The sequence below is a fragment of the Balaenoptera physalus genome (genome assembly GCF_965194825.1).
Source record: "Balaenoptera physalus genome assembly, chromosome: 4".
NCBI classification, from domain to species: Eukaryota; Metazoa; Chordata; class Mammalia; order Artiodactyla; family Balaenopteridae; genus Balaenoptera; species Balaenoptera physalus.
In genome coordinates, this window is record NC_138891.1 from 13035454 (window position 1) to 13055620 (window position 20167).

The following is a 20167-nucleotide window of genomic DNA, read 5'->3' on the forward strand; positions in this document are numbered from 1 at the left end:
CCTTGAAGTTGACTTCACTATGGAAAATTTAGAAAATATATTGAAAGATACTGTTAGAATCATTGTTGTAGGTCAAATTTTTATTTTTTTAATAAATTTACTTATTTATTTATTTTTGGCTGCGTTGGGTCTTCATTGCTGCACGCGGGCTTTCTCTAGTTGCGGCTAGCAGGGGCTACTCTTTGTTGCAGTGCATGGGCTTCTCATTGTCGTGGCTTCTCTTGTTGCAGAGCATGGGCTCTAGGCACACAGGCTTCAGTAGTTGTGGCACATGGGCTCAGTAGTTGTGGTTTGCAGGCTCTAGAGCTCACGCTCAGTAGTTGTGGCACATGGGCTTAGTTACTCCGCGGCATGTAGGATCTTCCCAGACCCGGGCTCGAACCCGTGTCTCTTGCATTGGCAGGCGGATTCTTAACCACTGTGCCACCAGGGAAGCCCTGTTGTAGGTCAAATTTTAAATTATATGTAGAATCTTAGGTAAAAGTTATTCTACCCAGAAGTAGAGGGTAGAATCTTTAGGAAGAAAAATCTATAGTTTTCTATGCAGTTCGTCTAGTATATAACATTGTTAGAAATTTCTCAAAGTTGAGAATAAGTTCTTCTTTACCCTGCAAGAAAAGTGCTATCATGTTCTGGTACTGATATATCTCATATCCAGTGGCCCATGGCACATGGGATAACTGTGGCCCCTAGGGGAAGGGAGCATACATCATATTGTTCAAGCATTGAAATTGTTCTAAGAATTTATAGCATCATATCTAAAACAAAATATGTGCTTCTCACATATATCTTTCGTATACTACTAATACCTGCATTTAGATACTAATTTTTCTTTAAATCGACACATTAAAAAATTAAGTATATCTAGCTAAACAACTGAAACTTTACATCACTACCATAAATGGAAAATTAGTATAACTTGCCATAAATAAGAGATATAAAAATATACATAATGAAAACAAATAAATAAATAAATTCTAGGTAGATACTTTTGCTGGCCCAATACTTTGAGTCTGAGATCTTTGTCCTCTTTATTGAAAATGGAGGACATAAAATGTTAAAAAGACATGAAAGTATACAACACCAAAACAAAACTTTCTTTTTGCTATCATCAGAAGAATAGAAAGAGAATTTAGAAGGTCTAACTGCCTCACTGTGTGATTCAGGATTACTTAACTCTGTGTCCAGATTTCCCCTAAAATCATCTCTGTGTCCCTAGAGCCTTAGAGTGACTAGCTTGGACTCTGGAGTCCAAAATCCAGATTTAAATGCCAACTCCATCACTTACCAAGTCTGAAACCTTGAGCTAGAGACAATCTCACCAAGTTTAATTTTCCCTCATCTGTGAAGTGGGGCCATCAGTGCCTGTTTTGCAGACTGAGGTGACAATTAGATGGGAGAATATGTGAAACCACCGAGCAGGTGCTTTTACTTTTTTTTTCCATTCATATCGGTTACTATTTATTTACAGTCACTGTTTCAGGCACAGCACTTCACTTATATCTCCCTTAATCCACCAACAATCTTGAGGGGGAGGTATTATTAGCCCCATTTATAAATGAGGAAACTGAGGCTTATTGAAATTAAACTATTTAAAATAATTAGGAAGTAACAGATCAGGGCTCAAACTCAAGCCTGTTTTCAAACCTATACTCTCTTAACCACTGGATTTGCTGCCTCAGTATCAAGTGTGAAAACAGTTACAGGGAAACCAGACTATACCCAAAATATGAGCAGGTGCTTTTAAATATTAGTTCTCTTCTGGTCAAAAAAAGATTCTGGGCCTTTAATTTCAATGACTAAAATCCTTTCTGTTCGGGCCACCCTGAGTCCTCACTGCCAAGGGCTCAAGGTTCTATTTGATCGGTATATTTTATATTGTATAATTGACATTTATATCAATATGTTGGTGGTTTGAGTGGAGAGTGCCAGTAAATTCTAGGTCAAGTGAGGCTGCTTTGGGAACAAAGATGATCTCTCAGCCTCTACAGTTAAAAATTCTATCTGTGCCAGAAGAGTATCAAGATATAAAACTTGGCTGGGCTGACTTGCTCAAGAATAATTCATTGAAATTGGGAAAATTTGCAAAGGTTACCACTGACTCATCAAGAACATCCACCATTTCCTCTCCTTTACCCTACATTTCATCATGATTCCTTCCTCTACTGAGTCACGTACATACCAGCAAGAGGAAACTGGCATTTGGGGTATATTTTCCCCATCTGTATAAAAGTGATGGCAATTGAGGTCTGTGGTATATATTTAAATTCATATAGTTATTAAAATGGCCAATTAAAATTATTTGAATAATTCAAAGAATTAAACATTAAGCAGGAAAAGCATAAATGTCTGTGAACTAAGATACAATTATTTTACTTCTCTATGAAACACTAATTTTAATTCCACATTTTGAAAAGATGACAATAAATATTCATGTTTTTCATTTTTTAAAAGACAAAAGCTAGGGAGAAAAATGCAGACTACAGTGAAAGCCTGTGGCTTAAATTACCTTTTTAGATTTTATAATAACCTTTATCTTCTGCATTTTCTCCCTTTGTTAGTTTCATAGGACAGCCAAATTTAATTATCTCCTTTTAAATTTCTCTTATTTCTTTGTTTGGCTCATTTACTTGCTTATCCCTTTAGATGTGGACTGACGAGTGGGGAGTAGAAAAGTGAAGACAAGGAGATTTTTTGTCACCTTTTATGATAGAAGTTAGATTTTATTTTCTTATTTTGATTCAAAGAGAGGGTTTGTTGGGCTTGAAGGTGTGAGTGGCAAAGAAATTCTTCTTTGAAGGAAAAAGGGCTTATTCATTCAATAATTATATCTGTTAGTAGAGAAAGAAAGGATCACTAAGTAAACAAAGATGCTGAGACAATTAACTATTTGGAAGAAAAAAGATCAAGTTACATCACTTCTCACAAAAGAATAAAAATAAATTCGTTGGTGATCAAGATGGTGGAGTAGCAACACGTGAAGCTCATCTCCTCCCACAAATACATCAAAAATACATCTACATGTGGAACAATTCTCAAAGAATATCTATGGAACACTGGCAGAAGACCTCAGACTTCTGAAAAGGCAAGAAAATCTCCATGTAACTGGTAGGACAAAAGAAAAAAAGGAAGGAAGTGGGAAGGTAATCAGGACTAGACCTGTGCCCCTGGGAAGAAGCTGTGAAAGAGGAAAGGTTCCCAATCTCTGGGAAGTCCCCTCACCAGGAGGGAGAACAGCCGGGACAGAGAGGAGCTTCAGAACCTCAGAGGAGAACACAGCAACTGGTTTGTGGCAGCCAGAATGGAAAGTGGCCTGCACAGATGGTTAGTACCACCACCCCACACTCTCTAGCCTGAGATGTGCATCCACTGGTGCAGGTAGGGGCTGGCGGCACTCAGGCTTCGGAGATCAGACCTGGAGGAGAGGACTGGGGTTGGCTGTGCAGAAAGAGACTGAAGGGGCTGGAGTGTGGTGTGATAGCAACTGAGGGTGTACGTGGAGGAAGCCTGGGCCTCCTTAGAGGCCAGGCGCCATTGTCTGGCAGGTGTGTCAGGGGAGATCTGGGACCTGCCACTGCAGCCTTTTTCCCGATGTGTGCTCTCAGGTGGCAGGACACCACCTATAGAAGTTCCAGGAGCAGTCACAAGCTGCTGCTGCCATCCTCCTGGAATTCAGAAGTGGTCAAGAGCTGCTTCTGCTCCCATTGTGTGCTTCAGGGGTGCATGTGAGCTGCCACCACCACTGAGAACTCCAGGAACAGGCACCAGACACCACATCTGCACATCCCCTATCAAGGGGATAATGGCCAGCACAAGCTGAGGAAAGAGGCAACAGACATCCATACTAAAAACAGCCCTTCCACTAAAAATATTAAAACCAAAGAAGCTACACAGGGATACTCTCACATATAAATAGCCCTCCAAGACCACAGTAGATAATTATTTCTCCTAAACTCTCAGAGTAAGGAAAATATAAGTAAAATGAAGAAGCAGAGGAACTACTCCCAGTTAAAAGACCATAAGAATTCCCCTGAAAGAATAAACAATGAAACAGATCTCTTCAGTCTAATGACACTGAATTGAAAAAGGAGATAATGAAAATACTGAAGGAATTAAGAAAGGCTATTGACAGAAATGCAGAATACTGTAAAAAGGAACTAGAAACTATAAAGGGGAACCAAGAAAAATGAGAAAACTCATTTGCTGAGACAAAAGCTGAGCTAAAGACAATGAATAGCAGAATGAATAATTCAGAAGAACGAATAAGTGACCTGGTAGATAGAATAATGAAATCACCCAATCAGAACAGCAGACAGAAAGCCAAATTAAAAAATTGAAAGCAATATAAGAGACCTATGAGATAATATAAAGTGTGCCAATCTACACATAATAGGGATTCTAGAAGGGGAAGAAAGAGAAAAGGGGATTCAAAATGTATTTGAAGAAATTATGCAGAAAACTTCCCAAACCTAATGAAGAAAACAGATATCCAGGTACAGGGAGCATAGAGGGTCCCAAAGAAGATAAACACAAACAGACCTACACCAAGACATATTATAGTAAAAATAGCAAAACTTAAAGATAAAGAGCGGATACTAAAGGCAGCAAGAGAAAAACAAAGAGTTAATTACAAGGGAACCCCCATAAGGCTATCAGCTGATTTCTCTACCTAAGCACTGTAGGCCAGAAGGGAGTGGCAAAATAAATTCAAAATCCTGAAAGGGAAAAATCTGCAACCTAGGATACTCTACCCAACAAGAGTATCCTTTAGATGCCATATGACACAGAAATCCCAGTACTGGGCATATATCCTGAGAAAACCATAATTCAAAAAGAGTCATGTACCACAATGATCATTGCAGCTCATTTACAATAGCCAGGACATGGAAGCAACCTAAGTGTCCATCGAAAGATGAATGGATAAACAAGATGTGGCACATATATACAATGGAATATTACTTAGCCATAAAAAGAAACAAAATCGAGTTATTTGTAGTGATGTGGATGGACCTAGACTCTGTCATACAGAGTGAAGTAAGTCAGAAAGAGAAAAACAAATACAGTATGCTAACACATACATATGGAATCTTAAAAAAAAAAAAAAAGGTTCTGAAGAACCTAGGGGCAGGATAGGGATAAAGATGCAGACATAGAGAATGGACTTGAGGACACGGGGAGGCAGAAGGGTAAGCTGGGACGAAGTGAGAGAGTGGCATGTACTTATAAATACTACCAAATGTAAAATAGGTAGCTCGTGGGAAGCAGTCACATAGCACAGGGAGATCAGCTCAGTGCTTTGTGACCACCTAGAGGGGAGAGATAGGGAAGGTGGGAGGGAGACACAAGAGGGAGGAGATATGGGGATATATTTATATATATAGCTGCTTCACTTTGTTATAAAGCAGAAACTCACACACCATTGTAAAGCAATTATACTCCAATAAAGATGTTAGAAAAAAAAAGAGTGATGTTTTAAGATGTTAATGTTGTAGTAATGTGTAAAACAAACAAATAAACAAACAAAAGATTATCCTTTAGAATAGAAGATGAAAGAATTTCTGAAACAAGGAAAAACTAAAAGAATACAGCAATACTAAACTTATCTTAAAGGAAGTATTGAAAGGTCTTCTCTAAATAGAAAAAAAATAAGAATCTGTAGGAAAGAGAAAATCACAGTTGGAAAGTAAATCACTTAAATAAGCCAGTACACAGATTAAAAAAAAAAAAAAATCAAAGAATATCTGTGAAAGTGATGATAACCGGAATGAACAGCAAAAGGATGAACATGAAGACATAAAAGAGGACATCAAAATCATGAAATGTGGGGGAAGAGAGTAGTAAGAAAATGTAGATTTTTTTTTCCCTAGAATGTGTTTGGGCCTATATGATTACCTGTCTAAGGCAATTAGATATAAGTAGGGGTTAACATACTTGAAAAACAGGGTAAGCGGAAATCAAAAACATACAATAGAACCACAAAAGCCAAAAAAGAAGAGAACATAAGTATAATACAAAAGAAAATAATCAAACCACAAAAAGAAAAACAAAGAGAAAAAGAAAGGGACAAAGAAGTAATATAAAATCAATGGGAAAACAAGGTTTAAAAAGCTAATAAATACATATCTATCAATAATTACCTTACATGTCAATGGGAGAAATGATCCAATCAAAAGACACAGAGTGGCAGATTGGATAAAAAAAAAAACAAGAGCCTACAATATGCTGCCTACAAGAGACCCACGTTGGGGCAAAGGACACACATAGATTGAAAATGAGGGGATGGAAAAAGATATCTCATTCAAACAGAAATGACACAAAAGCGGGGGTCAAAATACTCATATCACAGTATGACTTCAAAACAGAGACCATAAAGAAAGATAAAAGAAGACAGTATATAATGATAATAGGATCAATACAAGAAGAGGATTTTATACTCATCAACATATATGCACCTAATATAGGAGCACCCAAATACATAAAACAAATACTAACAGACATAGGAGATTTTAAAACACTCCACTCACATCAATGGACAGATCTTTGAGACAGAAAATCAATAAGCAACAGAGATCCTAAATGACACAATAGAGCAGTTAGACCTAATTGATATTTTCAGTCTCCTACACACAAACCTTCAAGTTGTGAACTTTCAAAGATGCGAATGTGCGTTCACATGTCCAATTATGTAAGTTAGTTCACGTGTCTGGTGTACATTGTCACGTGCATGCATTCTCTACAAGTGGTTGTGCTTTTGTGTACTTTACTGTACAGTACTGTATAGAGTACAGTAGTACAGTATCTTTATTTCAAGCCCAGGATTTCCAGAAACAAGAGAAAGGACAAAGAGAGACAAGAGGTTGAAGAAGAAACTGAAGAACCAAAGAGATTCATGATGCAGGAAATGGCAAGGGGATTTTCTTTATTTGAGGAGGCACTATTAGTTTTTGACGCACAGGACCCGAATGTAGAATGGTACTTGAAGGTTGCAGCAGCCATTCAGAATGCAATACAGTGCTACCGTGTCATCTATGATGAGAAAAAAAGAGCTATTACCCAGACATCACTGGATTGTTTTTTCAAGAGGGTAGATGGAATTGAATCCAGCAAGGAACCAGAACCTGTACCATCAACGTCAGGCATGAGTGAAATTGCAGCTTGCCCTCCATCTCCTATTGCTGATGATCCTTCAGCCCTACCATCTCCCACCTCCTCTCCCTCCTCCAGTCAGTAACTCTTCTTGCCTGTTCACTCGATGCCAGCCCCTGTATGCCAGCTGTTGTACTGTACTACTGTACTTTTCAAGGTACTGTACTGTAAGATTAAAAATGTTTTATTTTTTGTGTTTGTTTATATGTATTATTTGTGTGAAAAGTATTATAAACCTATTACAGTACAGTACTATATAATTGATTGTGTTAGTTGTGTACCTAGGCTAACTTTGTTGGACTTATGAACAAACTGGACTTACAAATGCACTCTTGGAACAGAACTCATTTGTATGTAGGGGACTTACTGTACATCCAAAAAAAAACCCAGAATACACATTCTTTTCAAGTGCACATCATGGAACATTCTCTAGGCTTGACCACATACTAGGGCACAAAACAAGCCTCAACAAATTTAAAAGTATAGAAATTATCTCAAGCATCTTTTCTGACCACAATGGCATGAAACTAGAAATCAACCACAGAAAAAGAAATGAGAAAAAAACAATTACATGGAGACTAAACAACAATCTACTAAAAAACAAATTGGTCAACAATGAAATAAAAGAGAAAATTTAAAAAATACCTGGAGGCAAATGACAATGAAAACACAACCATATTAAAGCTATGGGATGCAGCAAAAGCAGTTCTTAGAGGGAAGTTCATAGTGATACAGGCCTTTCTCAAAAAACAAGAAAAATCTCAAATAAACAACCTAACCTACCACCTAAAAGAATTAGAAAAAGAAGAACAAACAAAACCTAAAATCAGCATAAGGAAGGAAATAATAAAGATCAGAGAGGAAATAAATAAAATAGAGATTTAAAAAACAATAGAAAAAATCAATGAAACGAAGAGCTGGTTCTTTGACAAACCTCTGGCCTGGTTCCCCAAGAAGAAAAGAGAGAGAACCCAAATAAACAAAATAAGAAATGAAAAAGGAGACATAACAACCGATACCACAGAAATACAAAAAAAATCATAAGGGAATACTATGAACAAATGTATGCCAACAAATTCAAATACCTAAAATAAACAGACAAGATTCTAGAAACATACAGCCCAGCAAAATTCAATCAAGAAGAAATAGATAATTTGAACAGATCAATCACTTGAAGTGAAATAGAATCTGTGATTTAATAACTCCCTACACAAAAAAGTCCAGGACCAGCTGGCTTCACAGGTGAATTCTACCAAATATACAAACAAGAAGTTAAACTGATCCTTCTCAAACTCTTCCAAAAAATTGAAGAGAAGGGTACAGTCCCAAAGAGATTCTATGAAGCCAACATCACCCTGATACCAAAAGCAGACAAAGATACCACCAAAAAAGAAAATTATAGGCCAATATCTTTGATGAATACAGATGCAAAAATTATCAACAAAATATTAGCAAACCAAGTCCAACAACCCATAAAAAAGATCATACACCAGGACCAAGTGGGATTCATCCCAAGTTCACAGGGATGGTTCAACATATGCAAATCAATCCATGCGATATACCACATAAACAAAAGAAGAGACAAAACTACATGGAGAAAAAGCATTTGACAAAGTTCAACATCCATTCATGATAAAAACTCTTACCAAAATGGGTATAGAGGGAACATATCTGAACATGATAAAAGCTATTTATGACAAACCCACAGCCAATATAATACTCAATGGTGAAAAGTTGGAAGACATCCTGCTAAAATCTGGAACAAGACAAGGATGCCCACTCTCAACTCTTCTATTCAACATAGTATTGGAAGTCCAAGTCACAGCAATCAGACCAAATTGGAAAGGAAGAGGTAAAATTGTCATTATATGCAGATGACATAATGCTATATATAGAAAACCCTAAAGACTCCACACAAAAACTACTAGAACTGATAAACAAATTCAGCAAGGTAGCAGGATATAAGACTAACATACAGAAATAAGTTGCATTTCTTTACACTAACAATGAAATATCAGAAGGGAATGTAAAAAAAAAAAAAAAAAAAGCCTTTTAAAACCAAAACCCCAAAATAAAATACTTAGGAATAAACCTGACCAAAGAGGTGAAAGGCTTTTACACTGAGAACTATAAAACATTAATAAAGGAAATTGAAGATGATTCGAAGAAATGGAAAGATATCCCATGGTCTTGGGTTGGAAGAATTAATATTGTTAAAATGGCCATACTACCCAAAGCAATCTACAGATTGTGATCCCTATCAAATTATCTATGGCATTTTTCACAGAACTAGAACAAATAGTCCTAAAATTTATATGAAACCATAAAAGACCCAGAATTGCCAAAGCAATCCTGAAGAAAAAGAACAAAGCAGGAGGCATAACCCTCCCAGACTTCAGTCAATACTACAAAGCAACAGTAATCAAAACAGTGTGGTATTGGCACAAAAACTGACATACGGATCAATGGAACAGAATAGAGGGCCCAGAGATAAACCCATACACCTACTGTCAGTTTATTTTCAACAAAGGAGGCAAGCATATACAATGGGAAAAAGACAGTTTTTCAGCAAGTGGTGTTGGGAAAGTTGGACAGCCTCATATAAATCAATGAAGTTAGAACACATCCTCTCACCATACACACACATAAAAACCTCAAAATGGCTTAAAGACTTAAACATAAGACATGACACCATAAAACTCCTAGAAGAGGTCATAGCAAAAACATTCTTTGACATAAATCATACCAATATTTTCTTAGATCAGTCTCCCAAGGCAAGAGAAATAAAAACAAAAATAAACAAATGGGATCTAATCAAACTTACAAGCTTTTGCACAGCAAAAGAAACCATAAACAAAACAAAAAGACAACCTAAAGACTGGGAGAAAATATTTGCAAATGATGTGATGAACAAGGGTTTAACTTCCAAAATATACAAACAGCTCATACAACTCAACAACAGAAAAACAAATAACCCATATTACACAGCCATGAAAAGAATGGAATAAGGTTATTTGCAGCAACATGGATGTAACTAGAGATTATCATACTAAGTGAAGTCAGAAGGAAAAAGACAAATATCATATGATATCACATATGTAGAATCTAAAATATAAGTTCACAAATGAACCTATCTATGAAACAGAAACAGACTCAGGGACATAGAGAATAGACTTATGGTTGCCAAAGGGGAGGGGGTTGGAGACGGGATGGAGTGGGAGTTTGGGGTTAGCAGATGTAAGCTATTATATAGAATGGATAAACAACAAGGTCCTACTATATAGCACAGAGAACTATATTCAACATCATATGATAAACCATGATGGAAAAGAATATTAAAAAAGAATGTATATATGTATAACTGAATCACTTTGCTGTACAGCAGAAATTAACACAACATTGTAAATCAAATATACTTTAAAAATTTTTTTTAAATAAGAAAGAGAAAAACAAATACAGTATGCTAACACATATATATGGAATCTAAGGAAAAAAAAAAAAAAAGGCCATAAAGAACCTAGTGGCAAGACAGGAATAAAGACACAGACCTACTAGAGAATGGACTTGAGGATATGGGGAGGGGGAAGGGTAAGATGTGACAGGGTGAGAGAGTGGCATGGACATATATACACTACCAAATGTAAAATAGATAGCTAGTGGGAAGCAGCCGCATAGCACAGGGAGATCAGCTCGGTGCTTTGTGACCACCTAGAGGGGTGGGATAGGGAGGGTGGGAGGGAGGGAGATGCAAGAGGGAAGAGTTATGGGAACATATGTATATGTATAACAGATTCACTTTGTTATAAAGCAGAAACTAACACACCATTGTAAAGCAATTATACTTCAATAAAGATGTTTAAAAAAAAAAAAGGTATGGATAAAAGAAAAAAAAAAAGAAAATATTACTGCCATTTATCTGATCTTAGAATGTAAAAAGAAGAAATCACAATGGAAAAAAACTATAGATTTGTCAAAAATAATACATATAAAAGGAAAAAAATTGGAGAAATTTTATAGCAAATAAAATTATTATAAACAAGTAATACATATAAAGTATTCATATTAAATAATTAGAAAAACATTTAAATCTCATTTGAAATTGGCCAAGAAATGAACAAGTAATTCAAAGAAGAATAAATAAAAATTAATAATAAATTTAATTAATTAATTATTTTTGGCTGTGTTGGGTCTTCGTTTCTGTGCGAGGGCTTTCTCTAGTTGCGGCAAGTGGGGGCCACTCTTCATCACGGTGTGCGGGCCTCTCACTATCGCGGCCTCTCTTGTTGCGGAGCACAGGGTCCAGACACGCAGGCTCAGTAATTGTGGCTCACGGGCCTAGTCGCTCCGCAGCATGTGGGATCTTCCCAGACCATGGCTTGAACCCGTGTCCCCTGCATTGGCAGGCAGATTCTCAACCACTGCGCCACTAGGGAAGCCCAATAATAAATTTAGAAAAATTCAATGTCACTACTAATGAAAATAAAATGATAGCTTCTGGTTCTGGTCAAGAGGGAATAAATACATTTCACCCTACTACTGTTAATTATAACTAAAACCCTGGACCTGCACAAAGTATCAGAAGATTTTAAAGGGTGAAATTAAGAGGATGGTCAGGCTAAGAAAGAAGGAAGACTTCGCAGTGAGTTCCCTGGGCTTTATTTATTTATTTCTCATATATATCTTAGTCTGGGTGCTAGAGCTGCCTGCAACTCAGAACCACCACAGTGCACAATAAATATAAATTATTCCCAGGAAAAGCCTGCTCCTTATATCCAGAGGGCTGAAAGGAGGAAGCCCTTTAGACTGGTTCCCTGTTACCCCACCCTGCCCTACTAACACCACAGAAGTGGCAGCTCTGGGCAGAGCCACTTTCTTGGCCTCTCCTTAAAAAGTCTTGGAGTGGAGGTCTGGGCAAGATGGCGGAAGAGTAAGACGTGGAGATCACCTTCCTTCCCACAGATACATTAGAAATACATCTACACGTGGAACTGCTCCTACAGAACACCCACTGAACGCTGGCAGAAGATGTCAGACCTCCCAAAAGGCAAGAAACTCCCCACGTACTTGGGTAGGGCAAAAGAAAAAAGAAATAGCAGAGACAAAAGAATAGGGACGGGACCTGCACCAGTGGGAGGGAGCCGTGAAGGAGGAAAGGTTTCCACACACTAGGAAGCCCCTTCGAGGGCAGAGACTGTGGGTGGCAGAGGGGGGAAGCTTCGGAGCCACAGAGGAGAGCGCAGCCACAGGGGTGCGGAGGGCAAAGCGGAAAGATTCCTGAACAGAGGAGCGGTGCCAACCAGCACTCACCATCCCGAGAGGCTTGTCTGCTCACCCGCGGGGGCGGGCGGGGGCTGGGAGCTGAGGCTCGGGCTTCAGAGGTCGGATCCCAAGGAAAGAACTGGGGTTGGCGGCGTGAACACAGCCTGAAGGGGGCTAGTGCGCCACAGCTAGCCGGGAGGGAGTCCGGGAAAAAGTCTGCAGCTGCCGAAGAGGCAAGAGACATTTTCTTGCCTCTTAGTTTCGCGGTGCGCAAGGAGAGGGGATTCAGAGCGCTGCCTAAACGAGCTCCAGAAACGGGCGCGAGCCACGGCTATCAGCGAGGACCTCAGAGACGGGCATGACACACTAAGGCTGCTGCTGCCATCACCAAGAAGCCTGTGTGCAAGCACAGGTCACTATCCACACCACCCTTCCCGGGAGCCTGTGCAGCCCGCCACTGCCAGGCTCCCGTGATCCAGGGACAACTTCCCCAGGAGAACACACGGCGCGCCTCAGGCTGCTGCAATGTCATGCTGGCCTCTGCCGCCGCAGGCTCGCCCCACATCCATACCCTTCCCTGCCCACCGCCTGAGTGAGCCAGAGCCCCCGAAGCAGCTGCTCCTTTAACCCCATCCTGTGTGAGCGAAGAACAGACGCCCTCAGGCGACCTACATACAGAGGTGGGTCCAAATCCAAAGCTGAACCCCGGGAGCTGTACGAACAAAGAAGAGAAAGGGAAATTTCTCCCAGCAGCCTCAGAAGCAGCAGATTAAAGCTCCACAAACAACTTGATGTACCTGCATCTGTTGAATACCTGAATAGACAAAGAATCATCCCAAATTGAGGAGGTGGACTTTGGAAGCAGGATATATTAATTTTTCCCCTTTTCCTTTTTTTGTGAGTGTATGTGTGTATGTTTCTGGGTGAGATTTTGTCTGTATAGCTTCGCTTTCACCATTTCTCCTAGGGTTCGGTCCATCCGTTTTTTGTTTTTTTTTTTTACTTAAAAAGTTTTTTTACTTAATAATTTTTCCTTATTTTTTATTTCAAAAATAAAAAAATTTTCTTTCTTAATATATACTTTTTATTTTAAAAAATTAAAAAAAAATTTTTTTCATAATAAATTTTTTCTTACTTTTTATTTTAAAAAATTAAAAAATTTTTTCTTAATAAATTTTCTGAATAATTTTTTTCTTATTTTTATTATAAAAAATTAATACATTTATTTTAAAAAATTAAAAAAAATTTTTCTTAAAATTTTTTTCTTAATATTTTTTTCTTATTTTATTATAATAGCATTATTTTATTTTATCCTTTTTCTTTCTTTCTTTCCTTCTATTTTTTCTCCCTTTTATTCTGAGCCGTGTGGATGAAAGGCTCTTCGTGCTCCAGCCAGGCATCAGGGCTGTGCCTCTGGGGTGGGAGAGCCAACTTCAGGACACTGGCCCACAAGAGACCTCCCAGCTCCACGTAATACCAAATGGCAAAAATCCCTCAGAGATCTCCATCTCAACATCAAGATCCAACTTCACTCAACGACCAGCAAGCTACAGTGCTGGACACCCTACGCCAAAAAATAGCAAGACAGGAACACAGCCCCATTCATTAGCAGAGAGGCTGCCTAAAATCATAATAAGGCCACAGACACCCCAAAACACACCGCCAGACGTGGACGTGCCACATAGAAAGACAAGATCGAGCCTCATCCACCAGAACACAGGCACTAGTCCCCTCCACCAGGAAGCCCCTACAACCCACTGAACCAACCTTAGCCACTGGGGACAGATACCAAAAACAATGGGAACTACAAACCTGCAGCCTGCAAAAAGGAGACCACAAACACAGTAAGGTAAGCAAAATGAGAAGACAGAAAAACACACAGGAGATGAAGGAGCAGGGTCAAAACACACCAGACCTAACAAATGAAGAGGAAATAGGCAGTCTACCTGAAAAAGAATTCAGAATAATGAGAGTAAGGATGATCCAAAATCTTGGAAATAGAATAGACCAAATGCAAGAAACATTTAACAAGGATGTAGAAGAACTAAAGAGGAGACAAGCAACGATGAAAAACACAAAAAATGAAAGTAAAAATACTCTAGAAGGGATTAATAGCAGAATAACTCAGGCAGAAAAACGGGTAAGTGACCTGGAAGATAAAATAGTGGAAATAACTCCTGAAGAGGAGAATAAAGAAAAAAGAATGAAAAGAACTTAGGACAGTCTCAGAGACCTCTGGGACAACATTAAATGCACCAACATTCGAATTATAGGGGTCCCAGAAGAAGAAGAGAAAAAGAAAGGGACTGAGAAAATATTTGAAGAGATTATAGTTGAAAACTTCCCTAATATGGGAAAGGAAATAGTTAATCAAGTCATGGAAGCACAGAGAGTCCCATACAGGATAAATCCAAGGAGAAACATGCCAAGACACATATTAATCAAACTATCCAAAATTAAATATAAAGAAAACATATTAAAAGCAGAAAGGGAAAACAACAAATAACACACAAGGGAATCCCCATAAGGTTAACAGCTGATCTTTCAGCAGAAACTCTGCAAGCCAGAAGGGAGTGGCAGGATATACTTAAAGAGAAGAAGGAGAAAAACCTACAACCAGGATTACTCTACCCCGCAAGGATCTCATTCAGATTTGATGGAGAAATTAAAATCTTTACAGACAAGCAAAAGCTGAGAGAGTTCAGCACCACCAAACCAGCTTTACAACAAATGCTAAAGGAACTTCTCTAGGCAAGAAACATAAGAGAAGGAAAACACCTACAATAACAAACCCAAAACATTTAAGAAAATGGGAATAGGAACATACATATCAATAATTTCCTTAAATGTAAATGGATTAAATGCTCCCACCAAAAGACAAAGACTGGCTGAATGGATACAAAAACAAGACTCATATATATGCTGTCTACAAGAGACCCACTTCAGACCTAGGGAAACATACTAACTGAAAGTGAGGGGATGGAAAAAGATATTCCATGCAAATCGAAATCAAAAGAAAGCTGGAGTAGCAATTCTCATATCAGACAAAATAGACTTTAAAATAAAGACTATTACAAGAGACAAAGAAGGACACTATATAATGATCAAGGGATCGATCCAAGAAGAAGGTATAACAATTGTAAATATTTATGCACCCAACATAGGAGCACCTGAATACATAAGGCAAATACTAACAGCCATAAAATGGGAAATCGACAGTAACACAATCATAGTAAGGGACTTTAACACCCCACTTTCACCAAAGGACAGATCATCCAAAATGAAAATAAATAAGGAAACACAAGCTTTAAATGACACATTAAACAAGATGGACTTAATTGATATTTATAGGACATTCTACCCAAAAACAAGAGAATACACATTTTTCTCCAGTGCTCATGGAACATTCTCCAAGATAGATCATATCTTTGGTCACAAATCAAGCCTTGGTAAATTTAAAAAAATTGAAATCGTGTCAGGTATCTTTCCTGACTACAACGCTATGAGACAAGATATCAATTTCAGGAAAAGATCTGCAAAAAATACAAACATATGGAGGCTACACAATACACTACTTAATAACGAAGTGATCACTGAAGAAATCAAAGGGGAAATCAAAAAATACCTAGAAACAAATGGCAATGGAGATACGACAACCCAAAACCTATGGGATGCAGCAAAAGCAGTTCTAAGAGGGACGTTTATAGCAATACAAGCCTACATCAAGAAACAGGAAACATCTCGAATAAACAACCTAACCTTGCACCTAAAGCAACTAGAGAAATAAGAACAAAAAAACCCCAAAGTTCACTGAAGGAAAGAAATCATAAAGGTCAAATCATAAATAAATGAAAAAGAAATGAAGGAGACAATAGCAAAGATCAATAAAACTAAAAGCTGGTTCTTTGAGAATATAAACAAAATTGATAAACCATTAGCCAGACTCATCAAGAGAAAAAGGGAGAAGACTCAAATCAATAGAATTAGAAATGAAAAAGGTGAAGTAACAACTGACACTGCAGAAATACAAACGGTCATGAGAGATTACTACAAGCAACTCTATGCCAATAAAATGGACAACCTGGAAGAAATGGACAAATTCTTAGAAATGCACAACCAGCCAAGACTGAACCAGGAAGAAATAGAAAATATGAACAAACCAATCACAAGCACTGAAATTGAAAATGTGATTAAAAATCTTCCAACAAACAAAAGCCCAGGACCAGATGGCTTCACAGGCGAATTCTATCAAACATTTAGAGAAGAGCTAACACCTATCCTTCTCAAACTCTTCCAAAATACTGCAGAGGGAGGAACACTCCCCAACTCATTCTAGGAGGCCAACATCACCCTGATACCAAAACCAGACAAAGATGTCACAAAGAAAGAAAACTACAGGCCAATATCACTGATGAACATAGATGCAAAAATCCTCAACAAAATACTAGCAAACAGAATCCAACAGCACATTAAAAGGATCATACACCATGATCAAGTGGGGTTTATTCCAGGACTGCAAGGATTCTTCAATATACACAAATCAATCAACGTGATACATCATATTAACAAATTGAAGGAGAAAAACCTTATGATCATCTCAATAGATGCAGAGAAAGCTTTCAAGAAAATTCAACACCCATTTATGATAAAAGCCCTGCAGAAAGTAGGCATAGAGGGAACTTTCCTAAACATAATAAAGGCCATATATGACAAACCCACAGCCAACATTGTCCTCAATGGTGAAAAAGTGAAACCATTTCCACTAAGATCAGGAACAAGACAAGGTTGCCCACTCTCACCACTATTATTCAACATAGTTTTGGAAGTGTTAGCCACAGCAATCAGAGAAGAAAAAGAAATAAAAGGAATCCAAATCGGAAAAGAAGAAGTAAAGCTGTCACTGTTTGCAGATGACATGATACTATACATAGAGAATCCTAAAGACGCTATCAGAAAACTACTAGAGTAAATCAATGAATTAGGTAAAGTAGCAGGATACAAAGTTAATGCACAGAAATCTCTTGCATTCCTATACAGTAATGATGAAAAATCTAAAAGTGAAATTAAGTAAACACTCCCGTTTACCATTGCAACAAAAAGAATAAAATATCTAGGAATAAACCTACCTAAGGAGACAAAAGACCTGTATGCAGAAAATTATAAGACTGATGAAAGAAATTAAAGATGATACAAATAGATGGAGAGATATACCATGTTCTTGGATTGGAAAAATCAACATTGTGAAAATGACTCTACTACCCAAAGTAATCTACAGATTCAATGCAATCCCTATCAAACTACCACTGGCATTTTTCACAGAACTAGATCAAACAATTTCACAATTTGTATGGAAACACAAAAGATCCTGAATGGCCAAAGCAATTTTGAGAACGAAAATTGGAGCTGCAGGAATCAGGCTCCCTGACTTCAGACTATATTACAAAGCTACATTAATCAAAACAGTTTGGTATTGGCACAAAAACAGAAATATAGATCAATGGAACAGGATAGAAAGCCCAGAGATAAACCCTCGCACATATGGTCACCTTATCTTTGATAAAGGATGCAAGCATATACAGTGGAGAAAAGACAGCCTCTTCAATAAGTGTTGCTGGGAAAACTGGACAGGTACATGTAAAAGCATGAAATCAGAACACTCCCTAACACCATACACAAAAATAAACTCAAAATGGATAAAAGACCTAAATGTAAGGCCAGACACTATCAAACTCTTAGAGGAAAACATAGGCAGAACACTCTATGACATAAATCACAGCAAGATCCTTTTTGACCCACCTCCTAGAGAAATGGAAATAAAAACACAAATGGGACTTAATGAAACTTAAAAGCTTTTGCACAGCAAAGGAAACCATAAACAAGATGAAAAGACAACCCTCAGAATGGGAGAAAATATTTGCAAATGAAGCAACTGACAAAGGATTAATCTCCAACATTTACAAGGGGCTCATGCAGCTCAATAACCAAAAAACAAACAACCCAATCCAAAAATGGGCAGACGATCTAAGTAGACATTTCTCCACAGAAGATATACAGATTGCCAACAGACACATGAAAGAATGCTCAACATCATTAATCATTAGAGAAATGCAAATCAAAACTACAATGAGATATCATCTCACACCAGTCAGAATGGCCATCATCAAGATATCTAGAAACAATAAATGCTGGAGAGGGTGTGGAGAAAAGGGAACCCTCTTGCACTGTTGGTGGGAATGTAAATTGATACAGCCACTATGGAGAACAGTATGGAGGTTCCTTAAAAAACTAAAAATAGAACTATCATACGACCCAGCCATCCCACTACTGGGCATATACCCTGCGAAAACTATAATTCAAAAAGAGTCATGTTCCAAAATGTTCATTGCAGCTCTATTTACAATAGCCAGGACATGGAAGCAACCTAAGTGTCCATCATCGGATGAATGGATAAAGAAGATGTGGCACATATGTACGATGGAATATTACTCAGCCATAAAAAGAAAAGAAATGGAGGTATTTGTAGTGAGGTGGATGGAGTTAGAGTCTGTCATACAGAGTGAAGTACGTCAGAAAGAGAAAAACAAATACTGTATGCTAACACATATATATGGAATCTGAGGGGAAAAAAAAAAGGTCATGTAGAACCTAGTGGCAAGACGGGAATAAAGACACAGACCTACTCGAGAATGGACTTGAGGATATGGGGCGGGGAGGGGTAAGGTGTGACAGGGTGAGAGAGTGGCATGGACATATATACACTACCAAATGTAAAATAGATAGCTAGTAGGAAGCAGCCTCATAGCACAGGGAGATCAGCTAGGTGCTTTGTGACCACCTAGAGTGGTGGGATAGGGAGGGTGGGAGGGAGGGAGACACAAGAGGGAAGAGTTATGGGAACATATGTATATGTATAACTGATTCACTTTGTTATAAAGCAGAAACTAACACAGCATTGTAAAGCAATTATACTCCAATAAATATGTTTAAAAAAAAAAAAGTCTTGGAGTGGAGCCCCATCAACTCACTCCTTCGTACACTGAGCAAATGACAGCAAAGAGGTGGTGACATGCAACCCTTCCCCGCTCCTTGCCCCCGCCTGGCATTACTGCTGCATATACAGTGGAGTGGAGCTCTAAAGGGCTACCCACACCTTTCACTAAGCAAATGCAGGAGAGACAGCTTTCCCCGTAACTAGAGAGTGGGGATCACTGAGAAGACAAGCCAGAGAAAGGGACCCTTTACATCTGTGTCTGCAGTCCCAGGCTCACCCTGAAGAGGCCCATGCATAAAACTAACCAAGAGTGAACACAGCAAATGCTTTGAGAACTGAATTATGATATAAAATATCACCCAGGTTTCAGGTTGGCCTCTGGGTAGTACACAACAAGCGGGGCAGACCAGAATAGCACTTCAAAGGCTTTAAAATATAATTGGAATTTGAACCACAGCTCTACTGTTCATAGATATAAAAAATTTTAACAAAATATTAGTAAATATGTAAAAGGAATAGTACATCATGACCAAGTGGAAACAAAGTTGGTTCAAAACTCAAAATTGAATTAATGCAACCTTCCATGTTTACAGTCTAAAGGAGAAAACCCACATGATCATATTGATTGTGGCATAAAAGTCTTTTGATAAAATTTAACAACCACTCATGCTAAAAACTCTCAGCAAAGTAGGAATAGAAGGAAACTTCAACATGATAAAAAGCATCTACAAAACAACCAATAGCTCACATTCAATAGCTCATATTCAATGT

The 20167-nt window shown here is 38.1% G+C and overlaps 1 protein-coding gene and 1 long non-coding RNA gene across 3 annotated transcripts in view; one reads left to right on the top strand and one right to left on the bottom strand.

The window, feature by feature from the left end:
* The window catches only part of LOC309659526, a 56626-nt gene extending 45610 nt beyond the window's left edge, over positions 1–11016 (top strand). The window contains exon 2 of the long non-coding RNA XR_014262863.1: positions 5040–11016. This is a non-coding gene — a long non-coding RNA (uncharacterized lncRNA). The remainder of the gene's footprint in view (positions 1–5039) is intronic.
* The window catches only part of CPNE4 (copine 4), a 629469-nt gene that overhangs the window by 350680 nt on the left and 258622 nt on the right, over positions 1–20167 (bottom strand). The window lies entirely within an intron of this gene.